The 19,590-nt window shown below is 46.2% G+C and overlaps 1 non-coding gene across 1 annotated transcript; it reads right to left on the reverse strand.

The window, feature by feature from the left end:
* Positions 1-19,262: 19,262 nt before the first annotated feature.
* TRNAV-CAC lies at positions 19,263-19,335 on the reverse strand. Its single transcript has one exon. It is a non-coding gene; the product is annotated as a tRNA-Val (tRNA).
* Between the last annotated feature and the right edge of the window lie 255 nt (positions 19,336-19,590).

Here is a 19,590-nt window from a genome sequence, read left to right on the forward strand (position 1 = left end):
CTTTCAGGAAGAAAACGTGGGTTGAGCCCTGGGCCTGTGGCCACCTGCCTTTGGGTAGGGCTCTAATGCAGGGTGCTGAGGCGGGAAGGTGAGGCCAAGCTGGGCGGCCCTGAGAACCCAGGAAGGAGGCGAGGCTGGAGTGGAAACGATTAGAATGAGAACAAACTGGCTCCTGAATAGAAGCTTTTATTCCTGCCGGAGAGGGCTTTGTTCCCCAAACACGTGACACACAAAAGCCTCTACTTGAATTTGGGAACCGTAATTGGTTCTCAGGTGGGGGAGGAGAGGGGTGTCCAGATTTAGGGATTCCTTAAAGGGACAATGCAAGGGAGAGCTGGGCTCAGGGTTCTTTCTCATTGTCAGGGGGAGGGGATGGGGTGGGGTGAAGGGGGAAGAGCTGGACCAGTGGGGGTGGGGGAGCAGTTCAGTAGAGGAGGGGGAGGGGAAAGGAGGGGAGATGGGAAAAGAGGGAGAAGCATGGAGAAACTCACAGGCTCCCACCCCCTGGCTCAGTGCTTGGAAAATAGTAGGTGCCAGGGAAGAAAAGGAAAGAAGGAAGGGAGGGAGGGAGGAAGGAAGGAAGAGAGAGAGGGAGGAAAGGAGGGAGGGAGGGAGGGAGGGAAAGAGGGAGGGAGGGAGGGAAGAAAAGCACGCTTCTTACCAAATCCCATAAGCCTTGCCTGGTTAAGGCCCTTCCTCCCTCCCCAACCTCTTCCCACCACCCTCACCCTCTCTCCCATGCTGCAGGCACAGTGCTGCCTTTTGGCTCCTGGGATACCCCAAGCTCCACCCTGCCCCAGGATCTTTGCACTTGCTCTTTTTTTTTTTTTTTGGCTGCATTGGGTCTTTGTTGCTGGGTGTGGGCTTCCTCTGGTTGCAGCGAGCAGGGGCTACTCTTCGTTGTTGTGCACGGGCTTCTCACTGCGGTGGCTTCTCTTGTTTCAGAGCACAGGCTCTAGGCTCTCGGGCTTCAGTAGTTGCAGCCCGCAGGCTCAGTAGGTGTGGCTCATGGGCTCTAGTGCGCAGGATCAGTAGTTGTGGCGCACGGGCTAGTTGCTCCGCGGCATGTGGGATCTTCCCGGACCAGGATGGAACCCGTGTCCCCCTGCATTGGCAGGCAGATTCTTAACCACTGCACCACCAGGGAAGTGCTTTGCACTTGCTCTTCCCTCAACCTGGCTCCCCTCCAATCTTCCCACAGCTATCCTGAAGTTCAAGTATCACTTCCTCAAGAGAAGTCTTCTTGGACCCCCATGATTCTAGCTCATCACCTTGTTTTACTGTCTTCAAGGCCCTTATCACTTACAGAAATTACTTGCCTATTGTCAGATTCCAACTCCAGGAGAGCAGAATGATGGACTATGTCCATCTTGTGCCCATCCCTGTCCCCAGCACTCAGCACAAAACACACAGCAGATGATCAAGAGACCTGAGGAAAGGGGCAGTGGCTGCTGTCACTTCCCAGCCCCCAGAGCCATGGTTTTTAGGGTCAGCTGGGCTCATGACTCCCTTTGAAACTTTCTAGTTGGGTGGCCTTGGGCTAGTCACTCTCTGCCTTCATTTTCCTCTTCTTCAAACAGTACAGAACCCACTTCGCAGGGGTATTTTGAGAGTTGAAGAGAGAATGTAAGCACTGAGCAAAGATTGGCATATAATGAGCACCTGATAAAGAATAGCCACGTAGGTAATAGCACAGTAGATATTTCTATGGAAGGCAGAGAAAGGATTCCCATTTGCTTGTCCCCAACCATGTGACAGGCACTCCCGTATGGTATTTTAGTGAATGCTTATAAATAATGTTTGAAACAGGCTTTGTTTTTTGTTTTTTTTTGCGGGGGGACTGAGCCGGGTGGCTTGTGGGATCTTAGTTGCCCGACCAGGGATTGAACACTTGCCCTTGGCAGTGAAAGCACGGAGTCCTAACCACTGGACCTCCAGGGAATTCCCCTGAAACAGGTTTTGATTGTCCCCATATTACAGATGAGAAAACTGAGCCTCAGAGTGGTTAAGAGACTTGCCCAAGATCACACAGGCGATAAGCAGCAGAGTTAGGATTTGAAACCAGCTCTATCCCTGTGCTCCGCCCATTCTCATCCAAAGTCTTTCTTTGACTTCCGGTGTCAGGAGGCTGGAGGGGCAAGGAGAGATTCAGCATCCTGAGGGTAGGAATGGGCAGAAGAAAGACTATGAGGGATGCGCAAAGATGAGGCCCTCAATTAGGACCAGCCCAGGGCCTCATTGTGTGGGTAGGTAGAGTCCTGTGTTCTGAAGCCAGGGGCTCTGTGCTTTAGCTACGTATTCGAGCACCTACTCTGTGCCATGCACCAGGATACAGCTCTGAACAGGACATATCCTACAGTTGTGCACTAATGGAGCCAAGGAGGATTGAAACAATCACTTTGAAATCCCTAGTGAGGATAATCATTTTCCCTATGGCCTGGGGTGATGGCACCCACACTTTGCCAGAGCTGAAGGTATTATTGGGGCCTTTTCCTGCTCCCAGCTCCAGCCTGGGCCCTGGGTGCAGGGTTCCTTTAAGAAGATTGTGTCCCCCTCCCTCTCTGCACCCGCCCCCCCCACCCCCCCATAATTAGCCAGCTAAAGAAAGAGCTGGCTCGAAATGGGATTGTGCAGACCCAGCTTTGGGCCCTGAGGACGTGGGATCGAGGATTGTTATGCTAATCGCCTGAGATCAGCAGTTCCCGTGCCCTTCAGATGGCAGGTAGTGATGCCGGGCTCTGCCCAGCGGCTGTGGCTGTAGTTCTGCAAGGGAGCCGGCCTTTTCCTCCTGCTTCCTGCTTCCTCTGCCTCCCCGCTCCAACCTACCCCGTAGGACTCGCCCTGTCTGTCTTCCACCCTGCCTGGTGGCTGGGATGCTTGGCCTCTCCTAGAAATGTCCAGCCCAGCTCTTTCCACTCTCCAAAGAGAAATGGATCTTATTGTCACCTGCTTGCCTGTGGAGTGGGTGCTGGTGGGAGATGCAGATGCAGGAGGAGAAGGTACCCAGTTCCTCCTTATAGCTCACTCTCATTTCTGGCACTGAGTCTCATCTTTCCTGGGTCCTTCCTGCCCCCCATCTGGAAACTGGGGCTTGGCCACTTACTAACTATGCCATCATGAGCAAGTGACTGCCTCCCAGAGCCTCAGTTTCCTCATCAGTAAAATAGGTTGATGATAATAGTACCTATCACAAAGGATTGAAATGCAGATGGAATGAGAGCTGGCATTGAACATACCCAGCCCATCAGTCGCTACTATCAATCCAGAGCTTGATAGTAGCCCTAGTGTAGCGTGTCAGCCTTGTGCTGAGTCCTTTTTTACGGCATTATCCTATTTTGCCTTTCAACCATCCTGGGAGGTAATTATCATTATCACCTCCATTTTACAGATGAAGAAACTGAGGCTCAAAGGAGCAAATTCACTTGCCCAGGATCCACCCCGAGCTGGCCTGTTCTCTTAACCTCTATTCTGCAGTTTGGCATGTAGCCATCCACCCTGCAGAAGGTGAGCTTCGTTGGTATGAAAGATGCTCACATAAACATGTGTAATAGTTATATATTTAATGTGCAAGAGAAAAAAAATAATAAAACTGGCATTTCAAGCCTATGAATTCACAAATAGTATTGCTTAGGTTAAATATATTTACATCCATACAATGACTTGCACAAGTCTGGTCATAGCAGTGTTATTCATAGTAGCCAAAAACCGGGGAACGGCTGAGACATCCATCAACAATAGAATGGATGAACAAACCGTGGTACAGTCATACAATGGAATAAACTTACTGATCCAAGCCACAAAGTGGATGAAACTCACAGACAGAATATTGGATGAAAGAAGCCAGATTCAAGAGAGTACATACTATACAATTCCATTTATATGAAGTTCAAGAACAGAGGGAAGTCAGATTAGTGGCTGCCAACTGGGGAGGGTCTCAACAGGGAACCTTCTGGGGTGATGGAAATACAGTATATCTTGATCTGGTGTGATCACATGGGTGTCTGCGTAGGTAAAAATGCATCTGGAGGTACATTTAATATTTATTCAAGTTGATGTATGTAATGTTTGCACCAGTAGATCACTGTTAATAATTTAAGTTTAAGAATAATAAATTCATTTAAAGAAAAATAGTGAATAAATAGTTCAGGGCATATGCAGATAAGGCCAAAAAGCAAAAGCAAAAAAACTCCAGTGACTGAAGTTGGGAGACGTATCCAGCCTAAGTTTTATTCCGCTTCCCCTTTTCGTAGAGTGCCAGATAAACATACAGGAAGCCTAGTGAAATTTGAATTTCAGATAAAAAACCGAACACTTTTAAGGTATAAGTATGTCCCATGCAATATTTGGGACATGCGCTGATTTGTTTTTTTTCTTTGCTTTTATGTGTTTACCAGAAATTCACATTTATTTGGGCGTCCTGTATTTTTATTTGCTAAATCTGGCAACCCTAGCCTCTCGGGACCCCACCCGGTCTCGCAGCCCGGTGCCCACCGCAGGCGGGAGCGCCCGGCGCGGTGCAGTCACTCCGGGCGCAGCCTGGCAACGCGGCCACAAAGGGAGCCCGGGAGGCGGAATCTTTCCACATGCCTGATCAATGGGGGCGCGGAGACGGCGGCGCAAACAGGCCTGAGACAGGCGCACAAAGAGGAGGCCCCTCGGCCGCTCCCGCCTTCCATTGATCCCGACCCTTTGTGGCTCGGACAAACGGGGGCACGGCGCCTCGCGGGTACTCGGCCCATTCTCCTTAGGGGGAGAGGCCCTAAGGCCCAGGAGGACCGCCGCCCCGCCAGCCCGCCCCACCGTTCCCCCTCCTGTGGGCTCCAGGCCTCAGGTCTGGGGGGGTGTCCAGATCCCTTCAGGGGCACTGGGCAGGGCACAGGGTGGGGTCGGACCAAGCCAAGGAAGGCCGTAGCCCAGAAAGGTGTGGAGCCTGCCAGTGGGGTCTGCCACCCACATCCAGTCTCCTGAGGATGCCCCAGTCTGCCCTGTCAGGCCTTCTGTCTCCCTGGTTACAGGCAGGCCTTGCAGTCTTTATTTTTTTTTATTTATTGAACAAATATTTATTGAGCATTTGCTCCAAGCTGTTCCCACTCTCCTGCCCCCATGGCCATTTAAACTGGCCACTTAAACTCCTCTTCCAAGTTATCACCTCTCTGGGAAAGCATCCCTGACTCCCCTCCCACTCCCAGGTCAGGTAGGGACTCCCCCTCTCTCACTGTGTGTGCCGCCTTCCATCATAGTAGGAACAGCTGACAATTATTGAACGCTTACTATGCTCTCTGTGCTAAGCATGTGACGTTACCTGTCTTCTTTTATCCTCACAACAGCCCTCTAGGTGGGAGCGGCTATGATCTCCACTTTCCAGAGGCAGGAACTGAAGGTCACACAGCTAGCAAGGGGCAGAGTGAGGATTTGAACACAGGCAGTAGATTCCAGAGCCCAGGCATCCTCCCCACTGTGCAAGCTTCCAGGCTCTGTTCAGGATTCATTACTGTGACCCAGCTGGCACATCCCTGATGTCTCACTTACCCCCTCAGAACATTGACTGCACTGTCTTATTGTGTCTATTTGCCCATTTTCTTCTGTTTTCCCCACTAGAGGGATAGGTCTGTGACCTCAGCACCCAGCACAAACAAAGGTGCCCAAGGTATATTTGTTGATCGGCACTACTGGGTTTGAGAACATTTTGCTAGGCCCTGGGAGAGGGAAGAGGGAGGAAAACCTAAAGGTGAATCTGATACAGTTTCTGCCCACAAATGAGCTTGAAATCAGACACTCAAATAATATAAGAAGGGTTGCAGGGCTCGGGAGTGCTCCGGAGTCTGGTGCACAATTTTTTCCCCTTTAAAAACAATCAACTTTATTGAGATACAATTTACATGAAATAAAATGCACCCATCTTAAGTGTCCAGTTCAATGAGGACTGGCAAATGCATACACCCATGGAACTAGCATCCCTGTCAGATGTAAAACATTTCCATCTCCCCAAAAAGTTCTCCTGTGCCCCTTTGCAGTCAGTGCCCGCTCTCCCACCCTGGTTCCCAGGCAACCACTGATCTGCTTTCTGTCACTATAGGTTAGTTTGCATTTTCTAGAATTTCATATAAATGAAATCATACAATGTGTACTCTTTTGTGTCTGGCTTTTTTCGCTCAAATGCTAGTTTGGAGATTCAACCATGCTGTTGAAGGACCCCTTAGTTTCAAATCCCCTCTTTCCTGACCTCTTTGAGATTCAGTCTCTTCATCTATAAGATGGGAGTGGATGCTGTGAGGGTTTTTTTTTTCTTTTAATTAATTAATTTATTTATTTTGGCTGCGTTGGGTTTTTGTTGCTGCGCGCGGGCTTTCCCTAGTTGCGGCAAGCAGGGGCTATTCTTTGTTGTGGTGTGCAGGCTTCTCACTGTGGTGGCTTCTCTTGTTGCAGAGCACGGGCTCTAGGTGCGCGGGCTTCAGTAGTTGTGGCTCATGGGCTCTAGAGCGCAGGCTCTGTAGTTGTGGCACATGGGCTTAGTTGCTCTGCGGCATGTGGAATCTTCACGGACCAGGGATCGAACCCGTGTCCCCTGCATTGGCAGGCGGATTCTTAACCACTGCGCCACCAGAGAAGTCCCATCTGTGAGGGTTTTTGAGAGACTGTCTGCAGAGTGCCCAGGACCTACGCATAGTAGGTACACAATAAATGTTCTAGATTAGTATAGCGATTCTGGTAGACAGCAAGCTCCATGACACAGTAGGCACGGGACCTGCACACCATAGGCATTCAGTAAATACTCTTGATTGTCATAACCTTTCTGCTAGACTGTAAGCTCCACGAGGACAGGGACCTTATTACAGATGGTGAATCCAGAGGCTGAGAGAGGTATAGCAACTTGCCTAAGATCACACAGCTAATAAGAGGCAGAGAGTTGAGACTGAACCCAGACAGCCTAGTCCTGGGATTCTTACTGTTTATTGCTGTTGTTTTTACTGTTGTGAAAAATATGGGGTCAAAAGCTATGGGGTCTTTACTCTTAATCACTATACAAAACTGCCTCACAAACATTTTTCTCCTCTCCCACTATCTCCCTGAAACTTTTTGTCACCTTCATCTTTACCGACCCCCCATGGAGGCAACATAATGTAAAAAAGAACACCTATATTACCACTAATATATTTTTTGAGTTTATGTGCTGGACAGTATTCTGAGCCCTTCATATATATTAATTAATGTAATTCCCCAACTACACTGTAAGGTCTGTTCAGTGTTTCTGCCCATTTTGCAGGTGAGGTGGCTGAGAGGCTGCGATTTTGGAGCCAGGACACCCTCCTTTTGAAGCCCGGCATGGCCACATTCTCCGTGGAACTCTGCTAAGTCTCTTCCCTCACCAGCCTGTGTGTTCCCTCTCCAAGGCTTCTTGAGAGCCCCTCCCTGGCCTGCCATTTTTCTGGGCACTTCTCCTTTCTGACCCCTCAGCACGGTTTTCTCTTCCTGCTGATTCTAAGTTTCTTTCCCAGTCACTCCCTGGGCCTTGGCAAGCCCAGGCTACAATTTCAAAAGGAGTTGAGTTCCTTCTGGAAAGGGGCTGGGACTGAGCCCTCCCCTCCCTCCTGTCTCTTCCCATAAATACCCCCTGTGTGCAGCACCCAGGGGCCCCAGGGAGCCGGGCTGCTGACCTGTAATTAGAAACTTTTCTCCCTTCCCCAGCTGGGAGGAGGAGGGCCCGAGTCTGCGCCAGACATTTTGTTTGTCATGAATTATTCAGGAGATGGGAAGTGGAGTCGAGAGGGCCCCTCTGCTGACCAGACATCTCAGGCCCTGCCCAAAGCAGACTAACCCCCCAGCTCTGCCCCTTTCTCTGGTTCAGACCCAGAGAATAAACAACCTGTGTTCCAGGTGTGTTTACAGAGGGGGGTTTGCATCCCGTGTGGGAGGTGTGTTCTTCAGCTGAAGGGGGTGACAGGGACTTACCCAAGGTCACAATGCTAGGAAGAGGACAACTGAGCTGGGATATAAACCCAGGAATGAGGCTGGACAGAGGGCCAGGGAGTCGGGGGCGGGGAGCAGGAAAGGCAGAGGTGCTTCCCTTTCTCTCCTTGCCGCCCTTGCTAAATCTCTGGGATGTTGAGAAGGGAGATAATGTTAGAAAACTAACTTCATGGAGCACCAGCTGGGTGACAAGCAGGAATTATTTTGGAGACAATTCAATTTTCACAACACTCTGAGGAATGTGTTATTATGCCCATTTTATGGATGCAGAAACTGAGGCTCGGGGAGATAAAGGGAGTTTTTTTGAGGACACATACAGCTGGTTAGTGGCAGGCAGAATGGTCTCAAGCCTAGCACATCCCTCCATGGCACACTCTTTTTCCATCGTTCCTGGTGGGTGGGAAGGCAGGGGTGGCAAGGGATCCTGGCTCTTAAACCCACAATGATCCTTGGATCCAACTTCCCTGTTGTCAAACCTCTCGGTAGCCAAGGCACTGGATCCATGGCTCTGCTCCAGGAGAAATCCTTTGAGAATCATGAATGACTCTAAATGAGCCTCAGGATGCTATCTGCCATCCCACACTGGTTAGCCTTGGCAAGGTAGCCCTTTAGAATGCTCAGGGCTTCCACTGTGGCATGAAGCTGGTAATTCTGAGATAGACCAGCTCTAAATGTAGTTCTCAGAGTGGCTAAGAGAATAGGATTTGGAAAAGGACTGCCTGGTTCCACTCCGTACTATCTATACCAAACTTGGGACAGTTCCTTAAGCACTCTAAACATCAGTTTGCCTGTTGGTGAAGTTAGAGGATGATAAGGAAAAAAATATGAAGAGTAAATATGGTAATGCATCTAAAGCATTTAGCATAATGCCTGGCACACTGACATTATTATTCTCAATAAGAATTATTTATTATTATTATTCCTGATAACAGCCTCTCCTTAAGCATGGTTAACAGAAAGGCAGGAACTACTAGATAAACATGTGTCTTCTTCAGGAAATAGCACCCCAGTTTCCCTGAGGAGCTCTCCCTCCACCAATATCAGTCCCTGAACCTTGGATGGCACTTACTCTACCCCTGTGATCCAGCCTGGCCACAGGATTGGTTGAAAGATGGACCTGTGACCCAATGAGAGCCAATCAGAGAGAGCCCTGAGATTTTGGCTGGGGAGAGGCAATCTCTTTTCCACTAGGAGGAGAAAGCAAGCATGGGGCTTCTAAGGGCCATCTTGTCACCCTGGGGAGGAACATGTCTGCCAGAGAATGAAGCCACTGAGGAAAGCACAACCAGACACGGCAAGGACATTGAAATCTTTGAACACCTGGATCCAGTTGTGAGCCACTAAATAATAATTATAATTAATGATTAATTTTTTTGTTTGCATCAGTTTGAGTTGAGTTTTCTGTTGCTTACAACTAAGAGTTCTGACTAAATATACCAATTATGTCCTCTCTTTCTCCCTCTGTGTATATATAATATATATACACACATATATATACATATATATATATGCACACACACATATATATGTGCATATATATCTTTAATTAAAATGACAGTGTATGTTGAAGACTCACTTCTAATTATTACTTTTGTTTTACAAACTTAGGTCAAGAGGGAATGCCAAGTAAGACTTTAAGATTCACAACACCTACGTACAAATTATGGGCCTTTAACTCACTAAACTTATATTGCCATGGAGTCACAGACTTAGAGTCATGGCTTGGCTTCAACCATGGTTTTCCTTTCTGCTTTCAGGAAAACATTTAATTTCCACCCTGGGCGTAGTCTATCCCAGCTTCCTTGTGGTGCACTGTTTCTGTCTGCCTTTTGTCTGTGTGCTGGTGGTGTCAGAGCTGGTAACTATCTGTTTACAGTTTCAGACAGAAACATTAATTGCCTTTTGAACCTCCCATTTTCCTCTAAGAGCTCCCCGCTTGACTGTCTCAACTGTCTCACTGTATTTCTTTCTGCACAAAGAGAAATGTCTATTTTTTCCCATAAAGTCTGACCACCTGCAAATCCCTACATATTCGCTTGTGAGTAGGCAACATGAGAGAAAACCATGTAGGCAGCAAAATATTTGTGTTGAACAGAGTTTACAGGACAAGTTGTCACAACCCAGAAGCTTCTAGGCCAAACAAGGAGGCAGATGTGGGGTGGTAGGAAAAGCCCTGGAATTGGAGTGAGACCAACTTTTGAAATCTGTTTTTTTCGCTCACTTGCTGTGTGACCTGGGGCAAGTTACTTCATTTTGCTGAGCTTCAGTTTCCTCATCTATAAAATGGGCATGATAGTACCTGCTTCACAAGGTTGGACAACATAGCTGCTAGACAAAATCACTATCCTCTGGAAAAGCACTTTCCTGTGCTCTTTACTTACCTGGTGTGGGTTCAAAACAATAACAAATCTAGCATTTATTGAGTATGTACTATGGGTTCAGCATTCTTTCTTTCTTTCTTTTTTTATTGGGGTATAGTTGCTTTACAGTGTTGTGTTAGTTTCTACTGTACAGCGAAGTGAATCAGCTATATGTATACATATATCCCCCTTTTTTTTGGATTTCCTTCCCATTTAGGTCAGCACAGAGCCCTGAGTAGAGTTCCCTGTGCTATACAACAGGTTCTCATTAGTTATCTATTTTGTATATAGTAGTGTATATATGTCAATCCCAATCTCCCAATTCATCTCACCCCCCCTTTCCCCCTTGGTGTCCATATGTTTGTTCACTATCAACATTATTTCAAGTGGTATTCAGCCTTACAATAAACCCTATGAAGGAGCTACTATTATTAGGCTCCCATTTTACAGGGGTGGAAGTAGAGGACCAGAGAGGGTAAGTAAGTTGCTGAAGTCACACAGCTCAGAGGCTAAGCTGGAATTTGAACCCAACAGTTTCACTCCACAGCCTTCTCTTACCCATAAGTACACAGTCCTCACTGAGGTAGCAGATACCAGCCACCCCCACTGGAGGCCAGGCAGGGCCAAAGGCTGGGTTGCTGCCTCCTGGGGCAAAGCACATCATTCTGACTTCCCTGCCCTGATGGCCAAGTCTACTCCACAGAGAACTTGATGTTTCCGAAGTCCAGACCCCTCTACTCTTGAGAGGCATGGTGGGAATAAGGACACAGTAATTTAGGTTTGGAATCCAAATCCTCCCCCCACCCCATACACATAATCACACTTCCTGTATACCAAGAGGAAAGGTGAGAAACCAGGGAGACAGGTCATGTGGGAACCTGAGTGGGGGACTCTGTGTGCACATACATCCCTACATGCCTTGCTCAGTCACCCTCATGACAGCAGAGCACATGTTAACACAGGCATGTGTTAACGTGGGCATGCACCCGTGCAGTCACAGAGGGAACACATGAGTATGTGTGACCTCACAAGTACATGCATCTTCCCTCCACACTTACACTCCACCCACCCCACCCTGCGCTGAATTCCTGGGCTTGGTCAGACCTCATTAAGCAGTGTAATGTAAAGGTTAAGCACACAGACTCTGGCTCCTGACTGCTGGGTTTGTGTGTGTGTGTTTTGTTTTGTTTTGTTTTTTGGCTGTGCTGCAGGGCTTGCGGGATCTTAGTTCCCCAACCAGGGATTGAACCCGCTCCCTTGGCATTGAAATCACAGAGTCCTAACCACTGGACCACCAGGGAATTCCCTGACTGCTGGGTTTGAATCCACACCAGCTGTGTGACTTTGAGCAAATCCTCTCAGTTTTCTGTGCCTTGACTTCCCCATCTGCAAATGAGAGCAATAATAGTATCTACTCCCTGAGGGTGTTATCAGGAATTTTATATATAGCACATAGTGTATATAAGTGATGTTGTATCCTTCATCCAACTCATCAGCTTCTCCAGAGGCACACTCAGAGATGGAGCTTGGCATGCCGAACTTTATTAAGAGTTGTTCCTGGCACCAACGCCTGTGGAAAGGAAAGGAAGAAAGCAGGAATGGGTAGAGGGAAGAGTTGGGCTGTAATGCAGTCTCAGTGGAGGCCTCAGCCAACCCTCTGGAGAGCTCTGAAGCTGAGACGGTCCATCACAGTTGTCCTGAGTTGACATGAGGGGGCTGAGCATTTATAGCTGCATTTACCAGTCCAAGGACATGAGCTACCCTGAGAAAAGGGCATGACCTTGGTGCAATGGCTCCCTTCAACTGCGAGTAAGCCACAGAGAGGACTCAGCCATGACCTGTCAGCCACCAACTCCAGGGAAATGTATACCTCAGTCATAAAGGGGCATCAGGGCAGTGTACCATGGCATCTGCTACACAGCCCCCAGACCACAGCTAGGGGAGGGGGCATTCTCCCCTCCTCTCATCTCTGGACTCCAAACAAGGACCCTGAAAATAATGAATCAAGGAACAGCAACCTCAGCTTTCCCTGACTTGGACCAGGGTGTTCGCTTTTGCCTCTGAATTCCATGGCACCTTATTCAAACCTCAGGACCCTATATAGCACATCCTTGAGTAATAATAAGTGGTGTTAACATTAAGGAGCATTTGCCCAATAGATATGAACCAGTTCTGAGTATCTTAAATGGATGAACTCATTTAACAATTACAACAACCCTATGAGGTGAATATAATACTGTTATCTGTACTTTATTGATGAAGAAACTAAGACACCAGAGAGGCTAGGTAGTTTGCCTAAGGTCACACAGTTTGTGTGTGGTGGAGCCAGGATTCTAACTTGGAGAGTCTGATTCCAGCACTCAGTGTTAACCAGCCCCTGTGCCTAGCGGTTAGTGTTAGCATGGATGATGTATATCCATGGATGGATGGATGGATGGATGGATGGTTGGACGGACAGAGAGAAGGACTGGCAAATGGATGAACAAATCAATGGATATATGAATGCATGAATGGATGAATGGATGGGTGGAGAGTTGAATGGACAGATGGATGAATACATGGATGGATGGATGGTTGGATGGATGGATGGATGGATGGATATCTAGTGTCCTGGCCTTCTTGGAATTTTCCATTCTAGTAGCTGCTTCCCCATTAGAGCAACTGGGTCCACATGAGCAGGGAGTGTGGTCCAGGCCTGAGCAAGGAAGACAGATCTAGACCTTTACCTCCTGTAGCTCTGACATTTAACCAAGTGATGATGGGACTATGTAACAGAAGGAGACCTCAGAAGCAATGGCAGAATCCCAGGCTTGCCCTCTCTGTGGCTGGGGAGAGCCTACCTGTCTGGGCTACAGAGGTCTCATCTGTAAAATGCAGTGGCTGGAACTTCTAGGTCAGACACACTACAATTCTTTGAAGTGAGAACTCAGGCTAAGGCACTTAGTCCTCTTTCACCTGTGGAGACCAGCCAATTCTAATTTATTTCTTCCAGGCACCATCTCCTTCTCTACCGCCTGTTTTTGCAGGCTTCCCCCAGAATGCACTCCTTTTTAAAGCATTTTTTCTTCTCCTCTTCTATCACCTCTTTTCTGTTCATCTTAATACTTCATGCTCCCAACCATGGAATGGCCATTGCTGAACATGCACTGGGGCTGCCCGATTTCCTCCCTGTCTGGGCATGTGGGTGCTTAACTGCTATTTCCTTTTTTTAATGACTGACAGGCAGCACCCAGCCCTGGAGGGGAGATGCACAGCTGGAGCTGTGGTTCTAAGAGACTCTGAATCTTGCTGGAACCATAAAGCCCCACAGGAAGATTTTCTAAGGCAAAGAATTTTGGAACTCCTACAGTCTTAACTCCCTGGATTAGTGCCCTGTGACCAGACAATGGAGCAAAGGGGGAAAAAGTTCAGCAATCTGGGCTTAGGCTCTTTCTCTGACTTTGGGCAATTCACATCTCTTTTCTGCCTCAGTTTTTTAAATCTGTAAAATGAGAGCTTGATCAGTCTATAAATTCACACAAAGGGAAGCAGATTACCTGGCTCAAACCTCAGCTGAACCACTTACCAGCTACGTGACCTTGGGAATGACACCTCTCTAAGCCTCAGTTTCCTCATCTGTAAAATGGGGATGGTAAGACCACCCACTTCATAGGGTTCTTGTAAGAAGTAAATGAGATAATGTGTGTACAGTGCAAAGCACAAAGTAAACACTTAGTAATTGGTAGTGGCTGCTTGCAGTGTTAGAGAAGAGAAAGAAAGGAGCTAGCTGGCAGCAGACAGGCAGAGATATATATTTAAATTCCAGGTGTTCACATCCAATCTTACCAAGCTGAACCCTCCCTGGCTCCAGAATGCCTGTGCCCTTCATACAGAGTGAAACAGACAGGACATTTCAGAGATTGTGGGTGGTGATGTAAGGAAGGGTAACACTTGAGAAATATTGGACAATGCTTTTTTTTAAAATATTTATTTATTTATTTTGGCTGCACCAGGTCTTAGTTGCAGCATGCGGGCTTCTTAGTTGCAGCATGCATGCGGGATCTAGTTCCCCGACCAGGGATGGAACCTGGGCCCCCTGCACTGGGATTGCGGAGTCTTATCCATTGGACCACCAGGGAAGTCCCTGGACAATGCTTTTAAAGTGCCTGAAAAATGAATATTGCCTTTAGCCCAATAACTCCGCTGCTGAGATACAAGGACATTATTTGACATAGAAGAAAAAATGTAAGTATAAAGTGCTCATCTGAGTTGTTTATAATCACAAAAACTTGGAAACAACTTAGCCATCTTTAAGAGGGGAATGTTTGAGTGAAGGATATTTTGTAACTATTAAAATTATAGGGAATTCCCTGGTGGTCCAGTGGTTAGGACTCCGCGCTTTCACTGCCGTGGGCTGGGGTTCAATCCCTGGTCGAGGAACTAAAATCCCGCAAGCTCCGTGGCTAGAGGAAGGGGAGCAAACAAAATTAAACAACTATATTTGCAAGTCGTTTATAATAACATAGAAAAGCATATAAAAATAAGCTAATGAATAAAGGGAAAATACAAATTTACATATATAGAAAGAATGGTGTTGAAAAAAACAAAATCAACTCCCCAAAGAAAATGCTGCAGGGAAGCATTCAAAGTTTATACACTAAAATGTAAACAGTAGTTATTTCTGAATAGTAGGGTTTGAGTGGTATTTATTTCCTAACTTTTCTACAAATATATCCTTTGTGTATATTTTTCCACTAGTACATTTTTCAGAGTTAAAAAAAAAAAACTTTAGAAAGAAAACTATAAGGAAATAAACCAAAATGTTAACAGTGGTTGTCTTTGGATGGTATAGGGGATTATATTTTCTTTAATCAACATTGTATTTCTTTAATGAACTTTGTGTTTACTTAATGAATATTATACTTTCTTTAATGAACATATATTAGAATTATATATAGCTAAACTACATTTTTGTCAACTAGTTTAAAATTATAAATATAACGTGTCACATTAAAAGAAAAATTCAATCAGTACACAAAAGTATCAGGTGAAAGTAAAAGTTCTTGGACCTCTCTTTATCCCTTAGTCTCTTTCCCCAAAAGTGACTGTTACCAGTTTCATGTGTGTTCTTCCAGAAATTTTCTGTGCATGTATACTTAGATATGATTATCCATTAAAAAAAATATATATAGAGAGAGAGATTCACACAATATAAATGATTCTGAAACGTGCTTTGTTATTCAATGCAGTATAGATTTTTGGGTATCTTTGCATGTATGATATTCTATTGCAATGACTACAAAACATTCCACTGTAATGTGACATTATAATTTATTTAATTAATCCTGACTGATGACCATCAAGGTTGATGATGAACATCAAGGGTGTTGCTAGCTTTTGCTTTTATAAACACTGCCGCAATGAACATATTTGTTTATACTATTTAACTTTTTCCCATTCGTGTGACTATATCTGTAGATAGAATTTTATTTTATTTTATTATTATTATTTTTTGGCCACACTGTGTGGCCTGTGGGATCTTAGTTACCCAACCAGGGATCGAACCCTCGTCCTTGGCAGTGAAAGTGTGGCGTCCCAACCACTGGACCGCCAGAGAATTCTCTGTAGAATAGAATTTTATTTATTTATTTAAAATAAATTTATTTATTTATTTGTTTTTGGCTGTGTTGGGTCTTTGTTGCTGTGCGTCGACTTTCTCTAGTTGCGAGGAGCGGGGTCTACTCTTCGTTGCGGTGCACGGGCTCCTCATTATGGTGCCTTCTCTTGTTGCGGAGCACGGGCTCTAGGTGCGCGGGCTTCAGTAGTTGTGGCGCACGGGCCTAGTTGCTCCGCGGCATGTGGGATCTTCCCGGACCAGGGCTCGAACCCGTATCCCTGCATTGGCAGGTGGATTCTTAACCACTGCGCCACCAGGGAAGTCCCAGAATAGAACTTTAGATATGGAATTGCTGAGGCCCAATGGTTTGTGTATTTTAAATTTCAAGATATAAGGTATTAAAAAAAAGATATAAGATATTGCCATCCAGCAACATAAATAGATATATACATTTATAATATTTAAATATTATATAAATATATAATGTATTTATATAATGTATAATATATAATGGATTTATAAAATATGAAATATACATTATATGAATATACATCTGTTTATATACATATATATTTATACAAATTTAAATATATATACTATATGTATTTGAAACACATGAAGAGAAAAGACAAATGGAAGAAAACCTCAATATGTTAAGTAGTGCCAAAAGTGTGCAGTATAAGTATGCAAAATAAACAAAAATAAAACCGAAAAACTTTGTGCAGAAATAAATCATCAAAGGCTATATACCTAAATATTAAAAGTGACTTTCTTTGGGTGAGATCATGGGTAGTTTTATTTGTGTTTTACGCAGAATATAAATTTCTTTTCTAATCAGAAAACAGTATCACAGATATTATGAAAAGTACCTTTTTTTTAATTACAAAAGGCAATACATAGTCATTGTACTAAGTCAAAAATAAAGAAATGTGTTAGAAAAAATGTTAATAATGTCCTTCTCCTCACGTCCAAATTCATTCCCTGAGGTTAACAATGTTGAAGGCCTGGTGAGAATACTTCCATACTCCTTTTCTAGAGCAGGTTATTTTTACACCGGAAAAGAAAGAATGAATAAAAGACCTTAAAAAAAATTTTTTTTTCAAATTAGGACCTCCACTGCCCTTTTGCAGACCATCCCCTCCCTACCACCCACTCTGCCAAATTGTGCGCCCTCTTTCCACGTCCAAACTTGCCTTCAAAGAAACCCACTTGGGGTCCAGCTCCCCAGGGGCACCTGCGCCTCTGCCTTGGTGCAGCCCCAGGCCCGCTGGGCCCGGGCCTGGGAGAGTCTGGCTACCCGCGCTGGACGGCGAAGGGCCCGGACCCAGCGGGCCCAGGGCTGCCGGCGAGGCCTCCCTCCCACGTGGGTGGAGCCTGTGCCCGGCCTCCCTCCCGCCCGCTTTCTCTAGGAGTAATTAAGAGTGAAATCCTCCTCCTGGTGACCCCGGTGCTCCTGGCCCGGGCTGATTTACACATGAAAGGTCTACGGAGGGCCTGGGCTTTCTCCTTTTCACGTTCACAATGAGGCGCGGCCTATAAATAAAACCTCTCTGAGAAACGAGAGGCTTCAAAAATGTCTTTGTGTGTGTGTGTGTGTGTGTGTGTGTGTGTGTGTGAGTGAGAGAGAGAGAGGGAGACACGGAGAGAGAGAGAGAGACCACAGAAACAGAATGAAAAAGGGACATCCACTAAGAGTTGGTATTTTTTATTGAGTGCTTACTCTGTGCTTGGCCTCCTCACATCGCTTTTATAAGACAGACATGATGGTCCCTATTTTATAGATAAGAAACTGAGGTTCAGGGAGGGGAAGACCTGCCTCAGGTCCCACAGTGAATAAGGGGGAAAGCTTGGGCTCAGGAAGTGGGTTGAGCATGAGATACAAATGGTGTTCTAGGCCTCCATTATGATGGTTACAGGACTGTATGGATTTGTCAAAGCTCATGGGACTATACACTAAAAAGGGAGACTTTTACTCTATGTAAAGCATACTGTAATAACCCTGACTTCAAAAAGGTAAAAGAAAAAAAAAACAACAACACACACACACAAAAACCAAAGGCGCCCATGGGCCAAGGGTGAGGTCCCCTGGCTGCTTGGGGCTTTTCTGTACCCTTCCATCTAGCAGGGCTGTTTCCTTATACCTCTGTATCCTCAGGCTCAGGGCCTGATATTGGAGAAATGTAGATACTAGGGAAATGTTTGCTTGCTTCAATGAATGAATGAGCTAAATAATTCTCCCTGGATCCATTTCTCCATCTACAAAATGAGAAATTGATGAAACACTAAGGTGAACTCCTGCTAATCAGCTCAGAGGTCACCTCCTCAGGGAAGCCTTCCTAGATCCCCTTCCACACTCAGGCTGGATCTGGTGCCTCTTTCTGGGCTCTCACAGAGCCAGGTTATACTCCCATCTCTGCACTGATCACACTGTATGTTATTTCTTGGTTCTGTGTGTCCTTCATGTGAATATTCAGGTTCTCTGCAGTAGGGCCTGTGTCTGTTTTGTACTCCCAGTGTGTGGCACATAGCAGGTGGAATGTCTCATGAATTAATGAATTAATGCATTTATTAGTTCTGGTCTGAGGTCCAAAATTGAATCATGCTGGTGTTGGCTGGAGCTGGGCAAGGGTCTAAAGCAGCAGAAACAGTCCAAGGCACAGAACCAGGAAATCCCTGTGCAGCAGAGACGAGTTGAAAGGCCTTACTTCTAGAGCACCAAGAAAACAATCCTGCTGTGACCTCTGCAGGAAATCCAAGCCTCCTCCTGCACCAGGCAGGGGGGCCGGGGAGGAGAACAGTCAGACTCTGGAGAGCAGATGGTTTGGAGCGGAGCTCCCCTGGCACTGGGAGCTGGCAACCTGCCTGCATCTGTCTGGGGCAGGGTTTGGGGTGGGACATGTGGGGCACATGAATGTTGTCAAGTCCCAGCTCTCCTCCTTCTTAGCTGTCATTCCGCCTCACCAAGTCTCAGTCTCCACGTCTGTGAAATGGGCAGGGAATAGAATCATACCTACCTCAACACGTTTATTAGGAGGGCAAAGGGATATAATGAGGTCAAAATGCCTGCTATTTTGTACTGCTCAGAAAGATTTTCAACCCCCTAACATGTTTTCCCTTTTCTCCCAGACGTATTTCACCCTAATTAGAGAGGCCTCTTGTGAGTTCCTAATAATAACATTAACTCTTCCTAAGGTTTACTGGGTGTCTGCTGTGCATCAGGCACTGTTCTTAGTTGCGGCACATGGGATCTTCATTGCTGTGTGCTGGATCTTCATTGCAGCATGGGGATTTTTTTAGTTGTGGCTTGTGGGCTCTTAGTTGCATCATGTGGGATCTAGTTCCCTGACCAGGGATCAAACCTGGGCCCCCTGCATTGTGAGCACGGAGTCTTAACCACTGGACCACCAGGGAAGTCCCAAATCTGTTTCACTTCATTCTTACAACTCTGGGCAGCGGGGGTTACCCCCTTTTTACAGGTTGGGAAACCGAGGCTCGGAGAAGGGAAGTAAAGGCTTCAAGTAAAACTACCAGCAAGGCATTCAACTAGGGCAAGAATTTAGACTTACTTGATGAAGTAACTACCCACCAGGGCATCGTGGGTAGCAAAGGAATCAGAATAAAAGCACGAAACCTTTACAAAGTGAGGAGGAGATGCCTTGGGGTGGA

This window comes from Balaenoptera musculus, chromosome 14 (genome assembly GCF_009873245.2).
Source record: "Balaenoptera musculus isolate JJ_BM4_2016_0621 chromosome 14, mBalMus1.pri.v3, whole genome shotgun sequence".
NCBI classification, from domain to species: domain Eukaryota; kingdom Metazoa; phylum Chordata; class Mammalia; order Artiodactyla; family Balaenopteridae; genus Balaenoptera; species Balaenoptera musculus.